The sequence below is a fragment of the Rhineura floridana genome, chromosome 22, assembly GCF_030035675.1.
Source record: "Rhineura floridana isolate rRhiFlo1 chromosome 22, rRhiFlo1.hap2, whole genome shotgun sequence".
Classification (NCBI taxonomy): Eukaryota; Metazoa; Chordata; class Lepidosauria; order Squamata; family Rhineuridae; genus Rhineura; species Rhineura floridana.
In genome coordinates, this window is record NC_084501.1 from 11,822,043 (window position 1) to 11,837,052 (window position 15,010).

The 15,010-nt window shown below is 42.1% G+C and overlaps 1 protein-coding gene across 9 annotated transcripts in view; it reads left to right on the forward strand.

Moving 5' to 3' along the window:
• The window catches only part of LOC133375135 (uncharacterized), a 74,420-nt gene that overhangs the window by 31,029 nt on the left and 28,381 nt on the right, over positions 1 to 15,010 (forward strand). For 8 of the 9 annotated variants that reach the window (XM_061606689.1, XM_061606685.1, XM_061606683.1 and 5 more), the window contains 2 exons: positions 5,663 to 5,876; positions 8,039 to 8,176. The gene's annotated coding sequence lies outside the window, so the exon portion shown is untranslated. The remainder of the gene's footprint in view (positions 1 to 5,662; positions 5,877 to 8,038; positions 8,177 to 15,010) is intronic. The other variant, XM_061606692.1, reaches the window with a different exon arrangement.

The following is a 15,010-nucleotide window of genomic DNA, read 5'->3' on the forward strand; positions in this document are numbered from 1 at the left end:
GGTTCAAACTCAGAATGTGTGTTCTTAGTAGGGTTCTGGCCCTCACTGATTTGGCTTAGCCCGGGATTTTTTTTAAAGCATTAATGATGATGATTTTAAATATAAATTAAATAATAACAATGCCAAAATAGGTTAAAAATAGTAGGAAAGGGTCCCAGAAACCCGCAATACACTTTTAAATCTATTTAAATGAATGTTTACTTAGCCTTAGAGGACCTCTGTCCCCAAGGTGGCAACAAACTATCAATAATATAATACCACCTACCATAATAAAGCAGTTTTTTAGAATCAGAGCTGCAGTGCATGAATGATGCATATAAGACAAATGCAGCGGCACCAATATTTTGTTTGTTGCTTTACTTACAATATTTATATCCCACTTTTTCTGAGCAACACCTAAAACAGCAAACAAGATTTAAAATACGAGTTATTTGTGGTATTTTATATCCTATGCCTAGTCTCGTCTGATCTCGGAAGCTAAGCAGGGTCAGGCCTGATTAGTACTTGGATGGGAGACCTGGGAATACCAGGTGCCATAGGCTTACAGGAAGGCAATGGTACATCACCTCTGAATACCTCTTACTATGAAAACCCTATGAATGTATCCAAAAAGATTCATAGGGTCACAGTAAGTTGTAATTGACTTAAAGACATATAACAACAGCAACAATAAATTCACAATTGTTTTTTTAAAAATTGACAAATACAAAGTATCTCTAATACAAAGAAACAAAAACACCTCAAGCACTGATGAAACAAAACGAACACAGCAATCGAAAAATTATTTGTGTATGCAGTTTTTGGGATAGAGTGGATTGATTTAGGCATTACTGATGAAAATGGCCATAGGCTGGAAGCCCTCAGTAGTTTCTCAGTCTGAAAACCTAAACCTACTTACTAGGGTGTAAGTCCCATCTATGGGGCTTGCTTCTGAGTAAATGTGCATAGGGTTGCTTTGCACATGAGCGGAATGTGGGAGGGTAGATGCAAGGGTTCCTGTAGTATGTTTGTACACACCAGGTTTTTTTTAATTGTGTCCTGATGTTTGTTTCTGGTCAAATCAGTTGTGCAGGCTTTTAAAAACATTACAAAACCCAGCAAGTGGAGAGGATAGCGAGACAAGCATATAAAATGTTTCTGGGGTGCCTTTCTGAGTAAACTCTCAAAGAGAACAGAACCTTGAATGAGCCAAAGAAAACTATGGTCTGTCTGCACCCTAATGCCCAGAGGTTGATTCATTTACAAAGCCTTGGGCCTCTTCAGATGCAGAAACTGGCTGTAAGGATATTCTACACCTAATGCATGCTCAACAGACAACCTTGTTCAATCTTTTCTTGGAAATTGTCAGAGAACAATCCACAGATGGGTCCATTGTTCTATTGCTGGATGTAGGCAACAATTCCCCAATCACATTTTCCCTAACGCTTAGGGACAGTTATTTATGGTGCTATATAATGATTATAATCATCATAATAATCATTATTATTATTATTATTATTTCTTCAATGCAGTACTGTCAACTTCCCCATTATCAGGACTGCAGTCTTAGTAGTTTTGTAATATTTGGGTTTTTGTTTATTAAATTGTTTATACATGTAGACTTCTCCAGGTTGTGTGCAATATTTATTTATTATTAAATGTATATACAGCCCTTCTTCCTAAGAGGAGCCCATACAAAACATGCATGATAATTCAACCCAAAATGCAATCAGTAGTCAAGATAAACTTACAACCCATGATGCCAGGCATGGAGAACTTTCTTGGGAATGCTGATTGGCCATTAATTGAACTATTCCCACACCAATGATTGTGGATGTGAAATTGACTAAACCAAATCAAGCCATTTCTGGTCTTATCAATTTCACTCCTAAGGGGAAATTTAAAATGTGGTTGGATTGCTGACAGCCTAAGATTTCTCTTTTGTAAGGGTTACACTGTCACTCCTGTGGATGCACAAATAAGTATTTGTCTTTCCAGGTAATATTATTACTAATAATTATGGGTTGTATCCAAAGTTACTCCAACTCAGAGTAGACCAAATGGATCACATCCAATGCTAGTCATACCAGCAGACCCACTGAAGTGGATGGACATGACTAACTTAGTTTCATTTATTTTAGTGAATCTACTCTGAGTTAGAACGTAGTTGGGTATAACCCTGTAAAGAAAAGTTCCAAAATTCTCAGAGCACTCCGGGAAGAGGAAATGACTGTTGAACCATTCTGGAAATGGTAGCTCGATGAGGGAAATCGGGGGGGGTCTCCTAATCAGCCCCCTTCACAAACTACACTTCCCAGGATGCTTTGGAGGAAGCCAAAACTGTTAAAGTGGAATCATAGTGGAATAAATGTATGGTGTGAATGTGGCCATTCCATGAGTTTTTTGAATGATCTAGCAGGCTTTTCTTATGTTCAGTGATTCCCAAACTTTTTCAGTCGGATGAATACCAAGAAAAAATGATGTTTTATCTGTGCCTTCATTCAAACTAGGAACAATATTAACTGTAGAAAATATGGTGTGATATTAAACATTGGTGCCTTCCAAGCAGTTGTCTGGGTTTGATTCTCGGCCAATGCATTGTGCATGAGAGCCAGTGTGGCATAGTGGTTAGAGTGTTGGACTAGGATCTGGGAGACTGGGGTTCAAATCCCCACTCAGCTTTGAAGCTCACTGGATGTGACCTTGGGCCAGTCGCAGTCTCTTAACCTAACTTGCCTCACAGGGCTGTTGTGAGGATAAAAACGTAAGAGGAAGGAGAACCATGCCCACCATTCTGAGCTCCTTGGAGGAAAGGTGGGATACAAATGTAATAATAAATAAATCTATTTTATATTATGATCTGCATGTGTCAAAAATAGTAACAATGATAATAATAATTAAAACAATATTTCTTTAATCACACTATGATTCACAATGCAAAATTGAAAAATTCTAGCCATTAATTTTATTTTCAGTTTGGTCTATGACCGTAAATAAAAATCAATCAATTTTTATTTTTTCTGTGAATTGGGAAAGGACCACCATTACTTGATTTCAGTAGCAGAACGCCTCAGTCCAGCTTGCAGAAATTCAGTGTCCCACCGCAGGAGCATGGTTTGGGAACCACTGAGTTGAACCTTATTCCAATACTGACGCTGAGGCAACAACTTCCTGAGGACAGCAGGCTATGGCTTAGAAGGCACAGAGGAAATCTACACAGCTCTGCCACCACTGCCAGCATCCACCACTGGAGGCAGTCACCTCACTCTGCCTAATGGTGGGGCTGGCCCTCATCATGCTTTTTACTAGAAACGTATTTGGGAGGAGGTGGGGTTGAAAGCATGTTGCTGAAACCTTGCAGAATTATTTTGGAAGCTTACACAGTTTGATCAGGGTTTTATAATATATTTTCTGTACTGTGAAGAATTTTGAAGGGTTGGGGGCTGGTATTTTAGCAGAACACCAGAAGATGGCGCCATAGGGCCACCAATGTTGACTTCGTTCAAAATATTTATCCTAGTATTGGAATAAGATTTTAGGATGCGTGGGAACTGAAGACTCACAGTCCAGTTGCCTACATATTTGTTCAGAATAAAGACCCACTGTGTTCAACAGGGGCTTACACCAAAGTAAGTGTGCACAGGAATGAAACTTGTAACCTTTGTTCTTCTGAGGCTATGATTATGTATATTTTATGCTTTCTTTGATGGTTGGTCAACCATAATAAGTGTTTGAACTAAGTTTGGATCCCCATTAGGATTAGTCCAGGAAGCATCGATCAAATTAGTTAATCTTATTATAGATCTTGGGATTCTCTGTTTTGTACTGATCACATTTTATCCCCTTGCCATAGTGTACATACACACACACACCTAAGCAGAGTCACTAACTAAGCATATCATGAAGAGGGAAGATTGTATTAAAGAAGGAAAGGTCTAACCTAGAGTAGCCCTTTTCCAGTTTCCCTCTGCGCAATGCATGTGGTATTCTCGAGGTGTCCAATTTATTATGGGCACTGTCCAGAATTTACCTAACACCTAAGTGGAATGGTGTGCAGTTACTGGGATCCATTCAGCGGTTGGCACATAGCTGAAGCGGTCACACAATACTGGCACTGGTGTAGGAGGGAACCACACAATTAGATCTTCCATATATTACCGGTACAACATCGAACCCAACCTTAGCAGATTTTCAGTGGCTTCCCTTTGTCAGTAACGTGGGCTGTTTGTTGAGATGGTGATCCAGTGACTACTGTGGGTTGAATTGTCGGCAACTCTGGCTGGTAAATAAGTGCTGGATAACTCTTAGCTGTGCCAAAGGAGATGGTTGTAGTGCATGCACTGGGATTTTTGACTCCCTTCCCTTGAGCATCAAACTGAGAACAGGATGTTGGACTAGATGGGCCATTGGCCTGATCCAGCAGGCCCTTCTTATGTTCTTAAATGGCTCTAGATGCTTCCTTGAAATTAACAAACAATGTTCCACGGAGAGTATTTGTGTGCAGCTCTGCAGGAAGGGCAGGAACAAAATCTGTTGGGCCCATGGAAGAAGTTGGGTAGTTCTTTTGGTCCTGGCAGTACTGTAGGAAAAGAAGGCACTTCGTTCACAGGTGTAAGAGAGCTCCTCTTTGGCACGTAGGGAAGCATTAAAAGAAATCTTGTCACCAAAGCTAGTGATACACATCATATCTAGAACAGAGAGAAAGGGAGAGACAGCAAAGATTACCCATGAAAAATAGACTTAATTTGTTTCTTATCTAGTTCACATTTGTACTGGCCCATAACTTGTCATTTGTGCCTTTCGCAAATGGAGCTTCAGGTCAAAAGAGCTACTTTAGGCAGGCTCAGGAGTGTATTCTCCCTTACAGGTTTCTCATTTTTCCAGACTTAGTTCTGCACATTTCCACACCAGTTTGTGATTAGTTTTTTTTAAAAAAAAAACTCATGAAAATTCTTCAGGATTTTAGGCTGAATTTTTCCTAACAGAAAAGACACATGTTGTATGCAATTTTGTGTAATATACACATTGGGCCCATCCATACTACTGTATAATCTGCAATGTTATAGGTTTCTGTCTTCGTTAATTCACCGTCATCCATATGATGTTACAAGCAAGTACAGATTTTCATGTTAACAAATCTGCTTTAGAAATACCACCAATAAGCACCAGTATGCTTTCCTAAACCGATAATCAATCGCATTAACATCCGTGGGCTTGGACGCAATGCCACAGACTTTCTTGCAATACACGGTCAATGGGTGTTCCTCCATCATATGCCAAGGCCCATGTCTCCACAAATCTGTGCATGTGTGGGAATTAAAAAAGATATACGCTTCTGTGCTCTTCCAAAAAAGTACATGAAAAGCAAACAACTGTTATGGACCAATCACTGAAAAGGAGTGGACTTAGGGGAGAGGCCAATGCTAAAGCAATTTAGACAAAAAAAAGTCCACACCTATGGATGCTTGATAATCAGGTTTTCACAATAATCCGACCACAAACAAGGCATGTATGGATCTTGAGGCCACCAACTGAATATGGAAAACACGAACTTTGTGGTTAGGTATGGATAGGCCCATTGTTGCAAAGCAAGTTTTCCTAATTTAATGCATTACTGCATGTTATTTCACTAATATATGTATTTTTATGCATCCTTTACCCTGGTGTATGTGTTTTTGTACAGGTTACCTGGCTGGAGAACTGCACTGCAAAATTGGGAAAGTACTAATTTTGAAAGATGCCTGTGTTGTGGGTTGCATATTGTTTTGGAAAGCGTGGAAGCAGTAGGCTCACCTTTAAATGTGAACTGAATTTCTCCACTCATCCCTAGTCCCTTATAAGCTCCACTGGGCCTTCATATCTGCTACTGAGGCCATGTTCCAGGTTCCATCCTTGAGGTAAGCAAAGGTGTCTTTTACCAGGGATGGGGCCTTTTCTGTGATGGCTCCAGAGTTGTGAAATGTGCTAGGAAGCCCACATATGTGCCCCCCCCCCTTGACTTCTCTCCTGGCCTCCAATGGGGGGCTTTCCTTCTGAGGCTGCTAGCAGACGTGGGGGGGGCATCAGGAGTACAGTGTGTGTGTGGGGGGGAAAGGTTAAACCAGGGATGGTTTAACTGTTTCTATCCAGAGGGCCGCATTACCCCATGGACAATCCTCTGGGGGCCACATGCCAGTGATATCTGGGGCCAGAAGTAACAGTTGTAGAGGTTGGAAAGTTCATTTTATAAAGTTCAAGTCTGACATGTCCAAAAAGGAACTAATTTCGGTTCCTGTTTGTCCCTTTACAAGACAACTAGCTTGGTTCATGTTCAGTTGACAGTTCAATTCATGTTCATCCAAGTGATCCTTAGCAAAATAAAATAAAATAAAACATTCAGAATGTTACAAGCTGCTGTGCTGAAGTATAAAATACACTTTAAAAGACTAAGAAAACATCAAAGTGCATCAAAGCACACGGTGAAAAGTGAAATGTTTAATTTCTGTTTACCAGCCATTATGAGCTTTAAGCTTGAAGGCCTCAAAAGTCTAAGGCTGTAATCCAGTACATACTTATCTGAGAGTAAGTACCATTGAACGCAAGGGAGCTTCCTTTTGGGTAGACATGGATTGGATTGCAGCCCAACATTAAAAAAAATCCATTGAAGAGAATGAACTAGAAATTCCTCAAAGTTCTACCCCGAAATTTGTTTTAAACTGTTTTTAATAGAGCATTTCATATTGTGGTGACCTTCCCTGGGACCTACTGGTGAAAGGCAGGCAATACATTTAGTAATATTAATAATAGGAACTTAATTCACTTGCTGTTCACCCGACAGTTATGAAAACTACTTTCAGGTGTAGTTCAGAGATTTTTGAACTAACTTCGTTAAGCCAAATTAGTTCATTCCAAGCCCTGAATAAATGAGACTGATACTTTTGTACCAGCCATGCAGAAACTAGAGGCTCTTTTCTACACACACACATACCTCTCTGTCCTCCATCTAAGCAAGTGTGGGATGCCATCACAGTTCACCGACACATTCCAGCCAGAAGAAGGCACACTAGGAAGGTGCAGAGCAGAGCTGGCGAGGGCCATGGCCTGGGGAGAGTCTGGAGGGCCACACTTGGCCCACTAGAGAGAGGTTCCCTGCCCCTAGGTTAAACCATCCCTCTCCATAAGCTGCATCCCCTGACGTACCCACCTTCCCTCGCCAGCTATAATTTTTGAAATGCACAGATGTGGTCGCGCAGCTAATCTGGCGTTGTCATCTTTTGCCAAGACCAAACCCTTGTACAAATTGGATGGAATCCTGATTTTTCTGTTTTTGGTGCTCAGATGCTTTGCTTCTGTCATGATTTGGAGATTGTGCAGCCTTTCCCTTCCTGGTTTTGAAACTATTAGCTGGAGCAAGGGAAAAAAACAGCAACCCACACCTTGGCTGCGTCGTTAATGCAGGTTAATGTTGTTAGAGCTTCCATACCTTCTAGAGTGGCACCCGGAGGTATTGCAGGAGGATGTGCAGAATATGGAGAGCAGTAACAAAGAACAGGAAGCAGTGGCAAGGGTGAAAAGCCGCTCCAGAATTTCCAAAATCCTACAAAAGGAAACAGAATGATGTTTGGCACTCCACAAAGAGGGATGTCGAGTTGCAGGGCTGGCAGCATCAGAAGTTGGCATTGTCAGGCACCTGCCAAGGCCCACCACTCTAGTAGGGGGCTCCCTGCCAATCCTTAGAGCTTTTTGCTCCTTCTCCTTTTCCTTGCCTGTTCTCCTGCCTTCTCTAGGCAAGGCAGCAGAGAGAGGAGAAGAGGTAGCCACTGTACACCTTGTCCTCGCTCTTCCCCAGAGGTGGTATTTATTGGGCCCAGAAAGTGAGGCAAGCAAAGAGGCAGCATGGACGACATTGCCAAGGAGGAGGGGGGGCCTACTCAAGATGACAGCATCTTGGCCAAGCTGCTTCCCCAATCCCCCCCCAAAAAAAATCTGGAGCCAGCCCTACCTTGTTAAGGTTGAAGGCAAATGCAATGTAATGTAATAATAAATAAAAAACCAAACAATTAATAAAAATTATTAATAGGCTCCTACATATATCCCAATGCAATGTGCAACAGAAGAGGAGTTTAAAAGCAACATAAGAGAGACCCATTCATCCAGGTGGGGCAGCTTGATGGAACAAAAATGTCTTCAAAGGGATTGATAGTGGCTCCCCTGCTCTGTAAGTAAATGTACATTTTTCTCTCTACTGTATTAGGGTCAGCTGTTTGACTTGTTTGTATTTTTTATTTATAATATCTTTTCTATACCACCATATCATAGGTTGTGTACACACCACACATACATTTAAAACAGATGATTTCCCACTTTTTGTGAAAGGTGCTGGGAGTCGTAGCTCCATGTGGGATTCCCCAGGATTCTTTTTTTGGGAAGTCATGTGCTTTAAAGGTATGCTATGTACACAGCCATAAAAAATCAAGGCTGTGTATGATGTTACAACAATAAAAATACAGATAATCATTAAGGTGACTGGCTGATCAAAACCAAAAATTAAAGAGCTGCAAAGGCCTGCCGGCATAAAAAAATCTTCTGGAGACGCCTGAAAATCAAAAGCCTGCTGCATCTTTGCTGGAAGAGTGTTCACAGTATAGGACCAGCAGTGCTAAATGCCTCACTTCTAGGTGTTGCAACCTGCCTTGGGTTCTCATGATGAAGGGCGGGTATGGAATCTTATAAATGAACAAAAAGGAAATCCTAGTTCTGCAGATTTTCTTGGTGGTTCTGCTCCAAATGGGTTGCCTTGCTCCTGCCCTTGCCCTGCCCTCCTCAGCTTCTCTTCGTGAGAGGCCAGTTTTCAGGTTTGCCCAGCCCCTTCGTTTGTTCATGTATAGAGACTCAACACCCCACCAGGGGTGGGTCGGTGGGATATAAATATAGACTCTCATAAAGGCAACTTACTTTTTTCACTATAGTTATGAATTGGGTATAATCCAGTGTGCTGCTGTTGTCGTCATAAGCAAATGTGGAGTTCTCTGGAAAAGTGTAAATAATAAGATTATCCCTGTGGATTCCTAACACTTTTAAAAGTGGCTTAGAAAGAGGTCAGCTGCCATTGATTTCCCCCAAAGATTCAGGGGAACTGCGGTTGTGTGAATACACAGTCTTACAACATGCTATTTAAGCAGAGATCTTTCCCAGTCTGCATCTGTACTGGGATCATTTTCAGTTGTTTTAACTGTTCTAGTCCTTGCGTGTTTGCTGCCCTGGGTTTCTTTGGGAGGAAGGGCAGAATATAAATATGATTCACTAATAGGCAAAAAACCTTGCGGTTTAAGAACGTACCTATAGCAAACAGATATTTCTATCAAACTTTAAAAACCAGGGAAATTGGGCAGCTATGGTGAATGCACTAGGGGAGCAGGAGACCTAACCTCCTATCTGAGATATTACATTGCCGTAAAATTTGTAAAAATGCAAACACCATTTGGGTTGGTCTTTCACAGTCCAATCCTCTTCCTGTGTAGCTTGGAAGAATTTGCTAATATGTGCCTCTGAGTATATGGACTTTCTCCATGCAATTATAGTTCAATCCCTTCCAAATCAACTTACCATCATAATAGTCACCATTGTCATATGGGAAAATGTCTTTCAAATCTCCTACCAAAAATGAATAAGAATAATGAAGTTACTGACGTGAATCATTACAATCTGGAATATTATTTCTGGATATTGACAAATAACCACACAAGCATATAATAGTAATAATGTGAACGACAGTCTCTGCCGTCAATTAATTAAAATAATTATATTATCCATTCATTCATTTGCTCATACATTAACATAATACTCTGCCCTTTCTCCCAAAGGAGCCCAAGGCAGCAAACATATCAACAAAACAATTTAAGCAACAAAAAGAAAAACAGTCTAAAAACAGTTTAAAACATTGTAACACAGTTACAGTTTAGAAAATATTCTAAAACGCAATTAGCCACTGCTGAAAAGACCCTGTCAATAAAAACTGTTGATAGAACAGGCAGGCTTTTATGGGTGGTATTCAATACTAGAGAGAGCCAGTGTGGTGTAGTGGTTAAGGTGTTGGACTATGACCTGGGAGACCAGGGTTCAAATCCCCACACAGCTGCGAAGCTCACTGGGTGACCTTGGGCCAGTCACTGCCTCTCAGCCTGAGGAAGGCAATGGTAAACCCCCTCTGAATACTGCTTACCATGAAAACCCTATTCATAGGATCCCCATAAGTCAGGATCGACTTGAAGGCAGTCCATTTCCATTTTCCATTCAATGCTAGTCCTACTTAGAATAGGCCTACTGAAGTTAATAGAATGACTTACTTAGGTTCATTAATTTCAATGTTTTTAAGGTGCTGTTTTGTTTTTAAGACGTTCTTAAGAAGTTTTAATTGTTTTATTAATCCTTGTTAGCCACCCTGAGCTCCTTTTGGGAGGAATATAAATTAAAATAAAAAATGAATGAATAAAATTATTAAATGTATTTGATATACTCCCAGTTGTTTTTCTGTTGCACTTGCCTGTACATTTGTGTACTGCTATTTTTATTTATTTATTACATTTCTATCCCACCTTTCCTCTAAGGAGCTCAAAGTGGTGTACATGGTTCTCCCTTCTCCATTTTATCCTCACAACCACCATTTGAGGTAGGTTAGGCTGAGAGATAGTGACTGACCCGTGGTCACCCAGTGAGCTTCATGGCTGAGTGGGGATTCAAACCCTGGTCTCCCAGGTCATAACTACTCCCCTTGAGCATAATTTGGAAAAGTGGCCTACAAATATAACTGTTAATGGTCACGAACTGGTGAATTTCTGTGCAATTGCTAGTTCCCTTTCATCCACCACAGTGCAATAAATTATCTTACCGTTGAAGTAAATGGAGTGATTGTCGCCATCCTCGTCATAATGTATAACCAAACGTGCCGCAGTAATTCCTACCAAAGCAACGTTTTAGTCAGTGAAGTGAAATTGCCACAGGCCAAGATATTCATTTTGAATGTTGACAGATAACCACTTCCTTACATGAGCCATTTGTGTCATGGCCCCAGAGATCAGGAATGCTTGGAGGCAGAGTCCTCTAGTGACAGCAGTCCTGTGGAGGAGATGGATCCGCTCTCTGGTCTGCCCCATGTGGAGTCATGGTCACCAGAACCTGTAGTTTCTCCCCTGAACCCTGAGGAGACACCTCTCCCGCCAGACCTCCAGTGACTGGTCCATGCACTCCTCGGAGGATCAAGAGAATCTCCACAGCTTGAATTTCTAGAGCCTAGAATAAAGCGTTGGCAGCAGAGGAACACACCATCTCTTTAACTGGTTAGATGCAGCATTTAGAGGGGCGGGGGCTCTAGTCAATGAATACACAGCCCAGGCTAGAAAGACCTGCCAGTTGCTCCAAAACACTGCTAAGACAACTTGTATGTTCTACCTCAGCAGCAAGATCATTAACCATCGTCCTGAAGCCCACGCCTAGGGCCCTCTCCAAAGTGCTGATCCTATTCTGTCTAGCCTTCCTGTCTGCCTGGAACTCTGGGATGACTGACCTCCCCCTTGCTTGGACCAACACCTGGGGGGAGGGAAGGCTTTCAGCACTGATAAGGGCAATTTATTTACAAAAATGTACTGCCCCAACCCTTCATTTCAGATAAACCTCTTAAGTTGCAACTTTAATATTTACCTGTAAGTAGGCTCTACCTTCGTTAGAAAAGACAATAATGCTGGGGAAACCAGAAGGGAGTAGAAAAAGAGGAAGACCAAACAAGAGATGGATTGATTCCATAAAGGAAGCCACAGACCTGAACTTACAAGATCTGAACAGGGTGGTTCATGACAGATGCTCTTGGAGGTCGCTGATTCATAGGGTCGCCATAAGTCATAATCGACTTGAAGGGATATGACAACAACAAAGCCCCTACCTATTCCTGAGTAGACATGTATGAGATTGTGCTGTTCTAGGCTGACAATTATGGGTTGTGTTCAGCACTTTTTTGGTGGTATTCATACCTTGATAAAATTGCCGTGAGTGCCAGCACAAAGGCTGAGAGGCAGTGACTGGCCCAAGGTCACCCAGTGAGCTTCATGGCTGTGTGGGGATTTGAACCCTGGTCTCCCGGGTTGTAGTCCAACACCTTAACCACTACACCACACTGGCTCTCAACTAAAGATACAAATCTGCAGGGATTGGGAAATCCAGCCACTCCCCCTGCTGCATTTGCCACCAATGTGTCAAGGGGGTCTCTGTAGGCCAGAAAAAATCCCCCTTTAGTGGTGCATATAAAGCCTGCAGGTTAGCCACCCATGTGCTAGGGGGAACTGGAGTTCTTAGGACTTCATGCAGCCCAAACTGGTCCAGTGTTGGCTGCTGCAGTTCCCCAGTTGTCTTGATTCCTTCCTTCCTATGCTTCCTTCCTTTTTCAGTCATCCGTTCTGCAAGGCTGGGTGCCGGCCAGGTGACGGACAGCGTGGAGTCTTTCTCTCCCTGGTGGTTTCCGCTGCAAAGTTTGTTCCCTTCTCCTTTTAAGGAAGTTCCCCTCACTCTTATCCCTAAATGTTCGATCCCTGGCTGGGAGCCAACTGTCCACTTCCGGCCTCTCCCCCTGGATGCCCCTTACAAACTCTCCAGTTTTGTTTCAAGGGGTGGCGGGCCATGCTTAGAATGTGCACGTGTGCATTCTGAATGAAGTCGTTAATGAGTTAACAGCCGATTGTTGCAATGTACAAAATGCAATAAAAACACAGTTAACAAGGGACAGCACAGAAAATGATAGCAGATAAAATTTAGAAACAATGCTAAGCAGACACCCATGGCAGGGACCCGTTCATCCAGCTGGGACAGCCTGTTGGAATAAAAATGTCTTCTGTCGCTTCTGGAAAGTGCAGATAGTGGACCACCTGCTGTATTTCGACAGGGATGCCGTTCCACAGAATGGGGCAGCCACTCTGAGTTACTGTGGACTGGAATAGGCTTTGGCACTTGCAGAAGAAGCTCTCCAGCAGACTGCAGTGACTAACACCGCAGGGCTAAAATGCCCCCTCAAGTAACCTGGTCCTGAGCTGCATAGGGCCTTATACATTAGCATCTTGGACTTGGCGTGGTAGCAGATTGGCAGCCAGTGCAAATCCTGCAAGCAAGGGGTTATATGCAGGTGGTAGTTTCCCCCCACAAGCAACTTAGCCACCATGTTCTACACCAGCTGCAGCCTATGGCAGTTCTCCTTCCTTGGGGAAGTTTGGGCTTTTTATGAACTGGGGAAGCCAGTTTGACCTGACGCTTATTTCTTTTCCTGCCCAGTCAGCCTTTTCATTTGCAGCCTGAATCAGCTCTATGCATCCATCCCAAGTCACTGTCTTAAGGTCAAAAATCTAGCCAGTTCCAAAACAGAATATAGACACTTACCCCAAACACCAAACCAAGTACAAAAGAAAGTAAACTGAATTAATTTAATCAAAAAATTAAGCTCTCTCTACAAAAGTATGCCTAAACTGTTCCCATTGGGGCATGTATCCATTTCTGGGAGGATGGGCAGGATATAAATTTAATAAACAAAAAATTAAAATTTTGACATGAAACAATTTTCACTGCTTGCATTTATCGCTAGTCCTATTTAGAGCAGACCCACTGAAATTGACAACACAAACTTAGGCCCATTACTTTCAATGGGTCTACTCTGAGTAGAATTTAGTTGACTGCATTCCCATGTTTATTTCTGGCTAATTTGATGTTTCACAAAACTTAAAAAACAACAACCCACAGATCATCTTATGGCTTCTCCACGCCTTTATAAAATTGTGTGTATGTATATATGATATTTGGGAGAAAAATTATAAATAATAATAATAAATAATAAATAAATGAACGCATTCGTCTCCCCACACCCCAGATGAAGGACTCACTTCTTCCAATTTCTTTTTTTTAAAGCTGCTAAAATGATATTTGGCAGTAAAATTATAAATGATCATTTCTCTCCCCCCCCTCTCCGCTGCCTAAAGGATTCATTTCTTCCAAATCCTTTTTTAAAGCTGTTAAAATGACTTTGCAAGGTCAGGCTTTCCTAACTGCCAACAAAACAAGAACAAGATCTCTTAAAAAAAATAAAAAAATACACCTTTTAAATAGCTTTCCTAAATCTCAGCGCTCATTCAAGTGTTGCAAGGCTCAAGGAGCACCGGAGATAGAGTTGCACCTACATGGACACCCTAAGCCAATCTGTTTGGGATAGTCACTTCTCTCCCTAATACTAAAATCTCAGTGGGCCAAACCAAAAAAATATATTTTTATTCAAATCCAAAGAAAGAAAGAAAGATTCAGCACAGTTCCTGGACCAATGCAGTTAAGCAGCATCATCGAAAGGCTGCACTTCAAATTTTAGATAGTACAACTTACCTCTAAAACTCTGAAGAATCACAGTTAGCAGCAGGAGGAAGGTGCCCGTCTTTCCCACGGCCATGGTTATATGTCCACCAGCTGCACTCTGAGGGTCATCCAGAGCATTCCTTGGAGGAACGACGACAGCTACATTTTCAGTGTAACAGGAAACAACATGAATCGCCACCCTCTATTGTGAAACAGAAAAGACTGGATGCTACTGCAAGGGGCTTTCCTACTTTATAAAAGAAATTAAATTCCCTATGATTTTGCTAGGCAAATGGGTGGTTAGCAGTCTTCTCCTTTTAGAGAGGCCGAGGAAATGGCACTATTGCACTGTAGGATTTTCAGTATGCTTCTGGTTGGGAAAGGAACTCTTTCCACTGCTGCTACCACATAAGAACCTAAGAAGAGCCCTGCTGACTCAGGCTAGTGGTCCATCTAGTCCAGCACCCTGTTCTCACAGTGGCCAGCCGGAAGCCCCAAAGCAGGATCTGAGTTCAAGAGGAACTCTCCCCTCCTGCAGCTACCGGCAACTAGTTTTCAGAAGCATACGGCCTCTGACTATGGTGACAGAGCACAGCAATCATGGCCAGTAGCCATTGATAGTAGACGTTCTGTTAGAACAAGGATTTACGTTTGCACGTGGACCTCCCCCTCTTTTCTC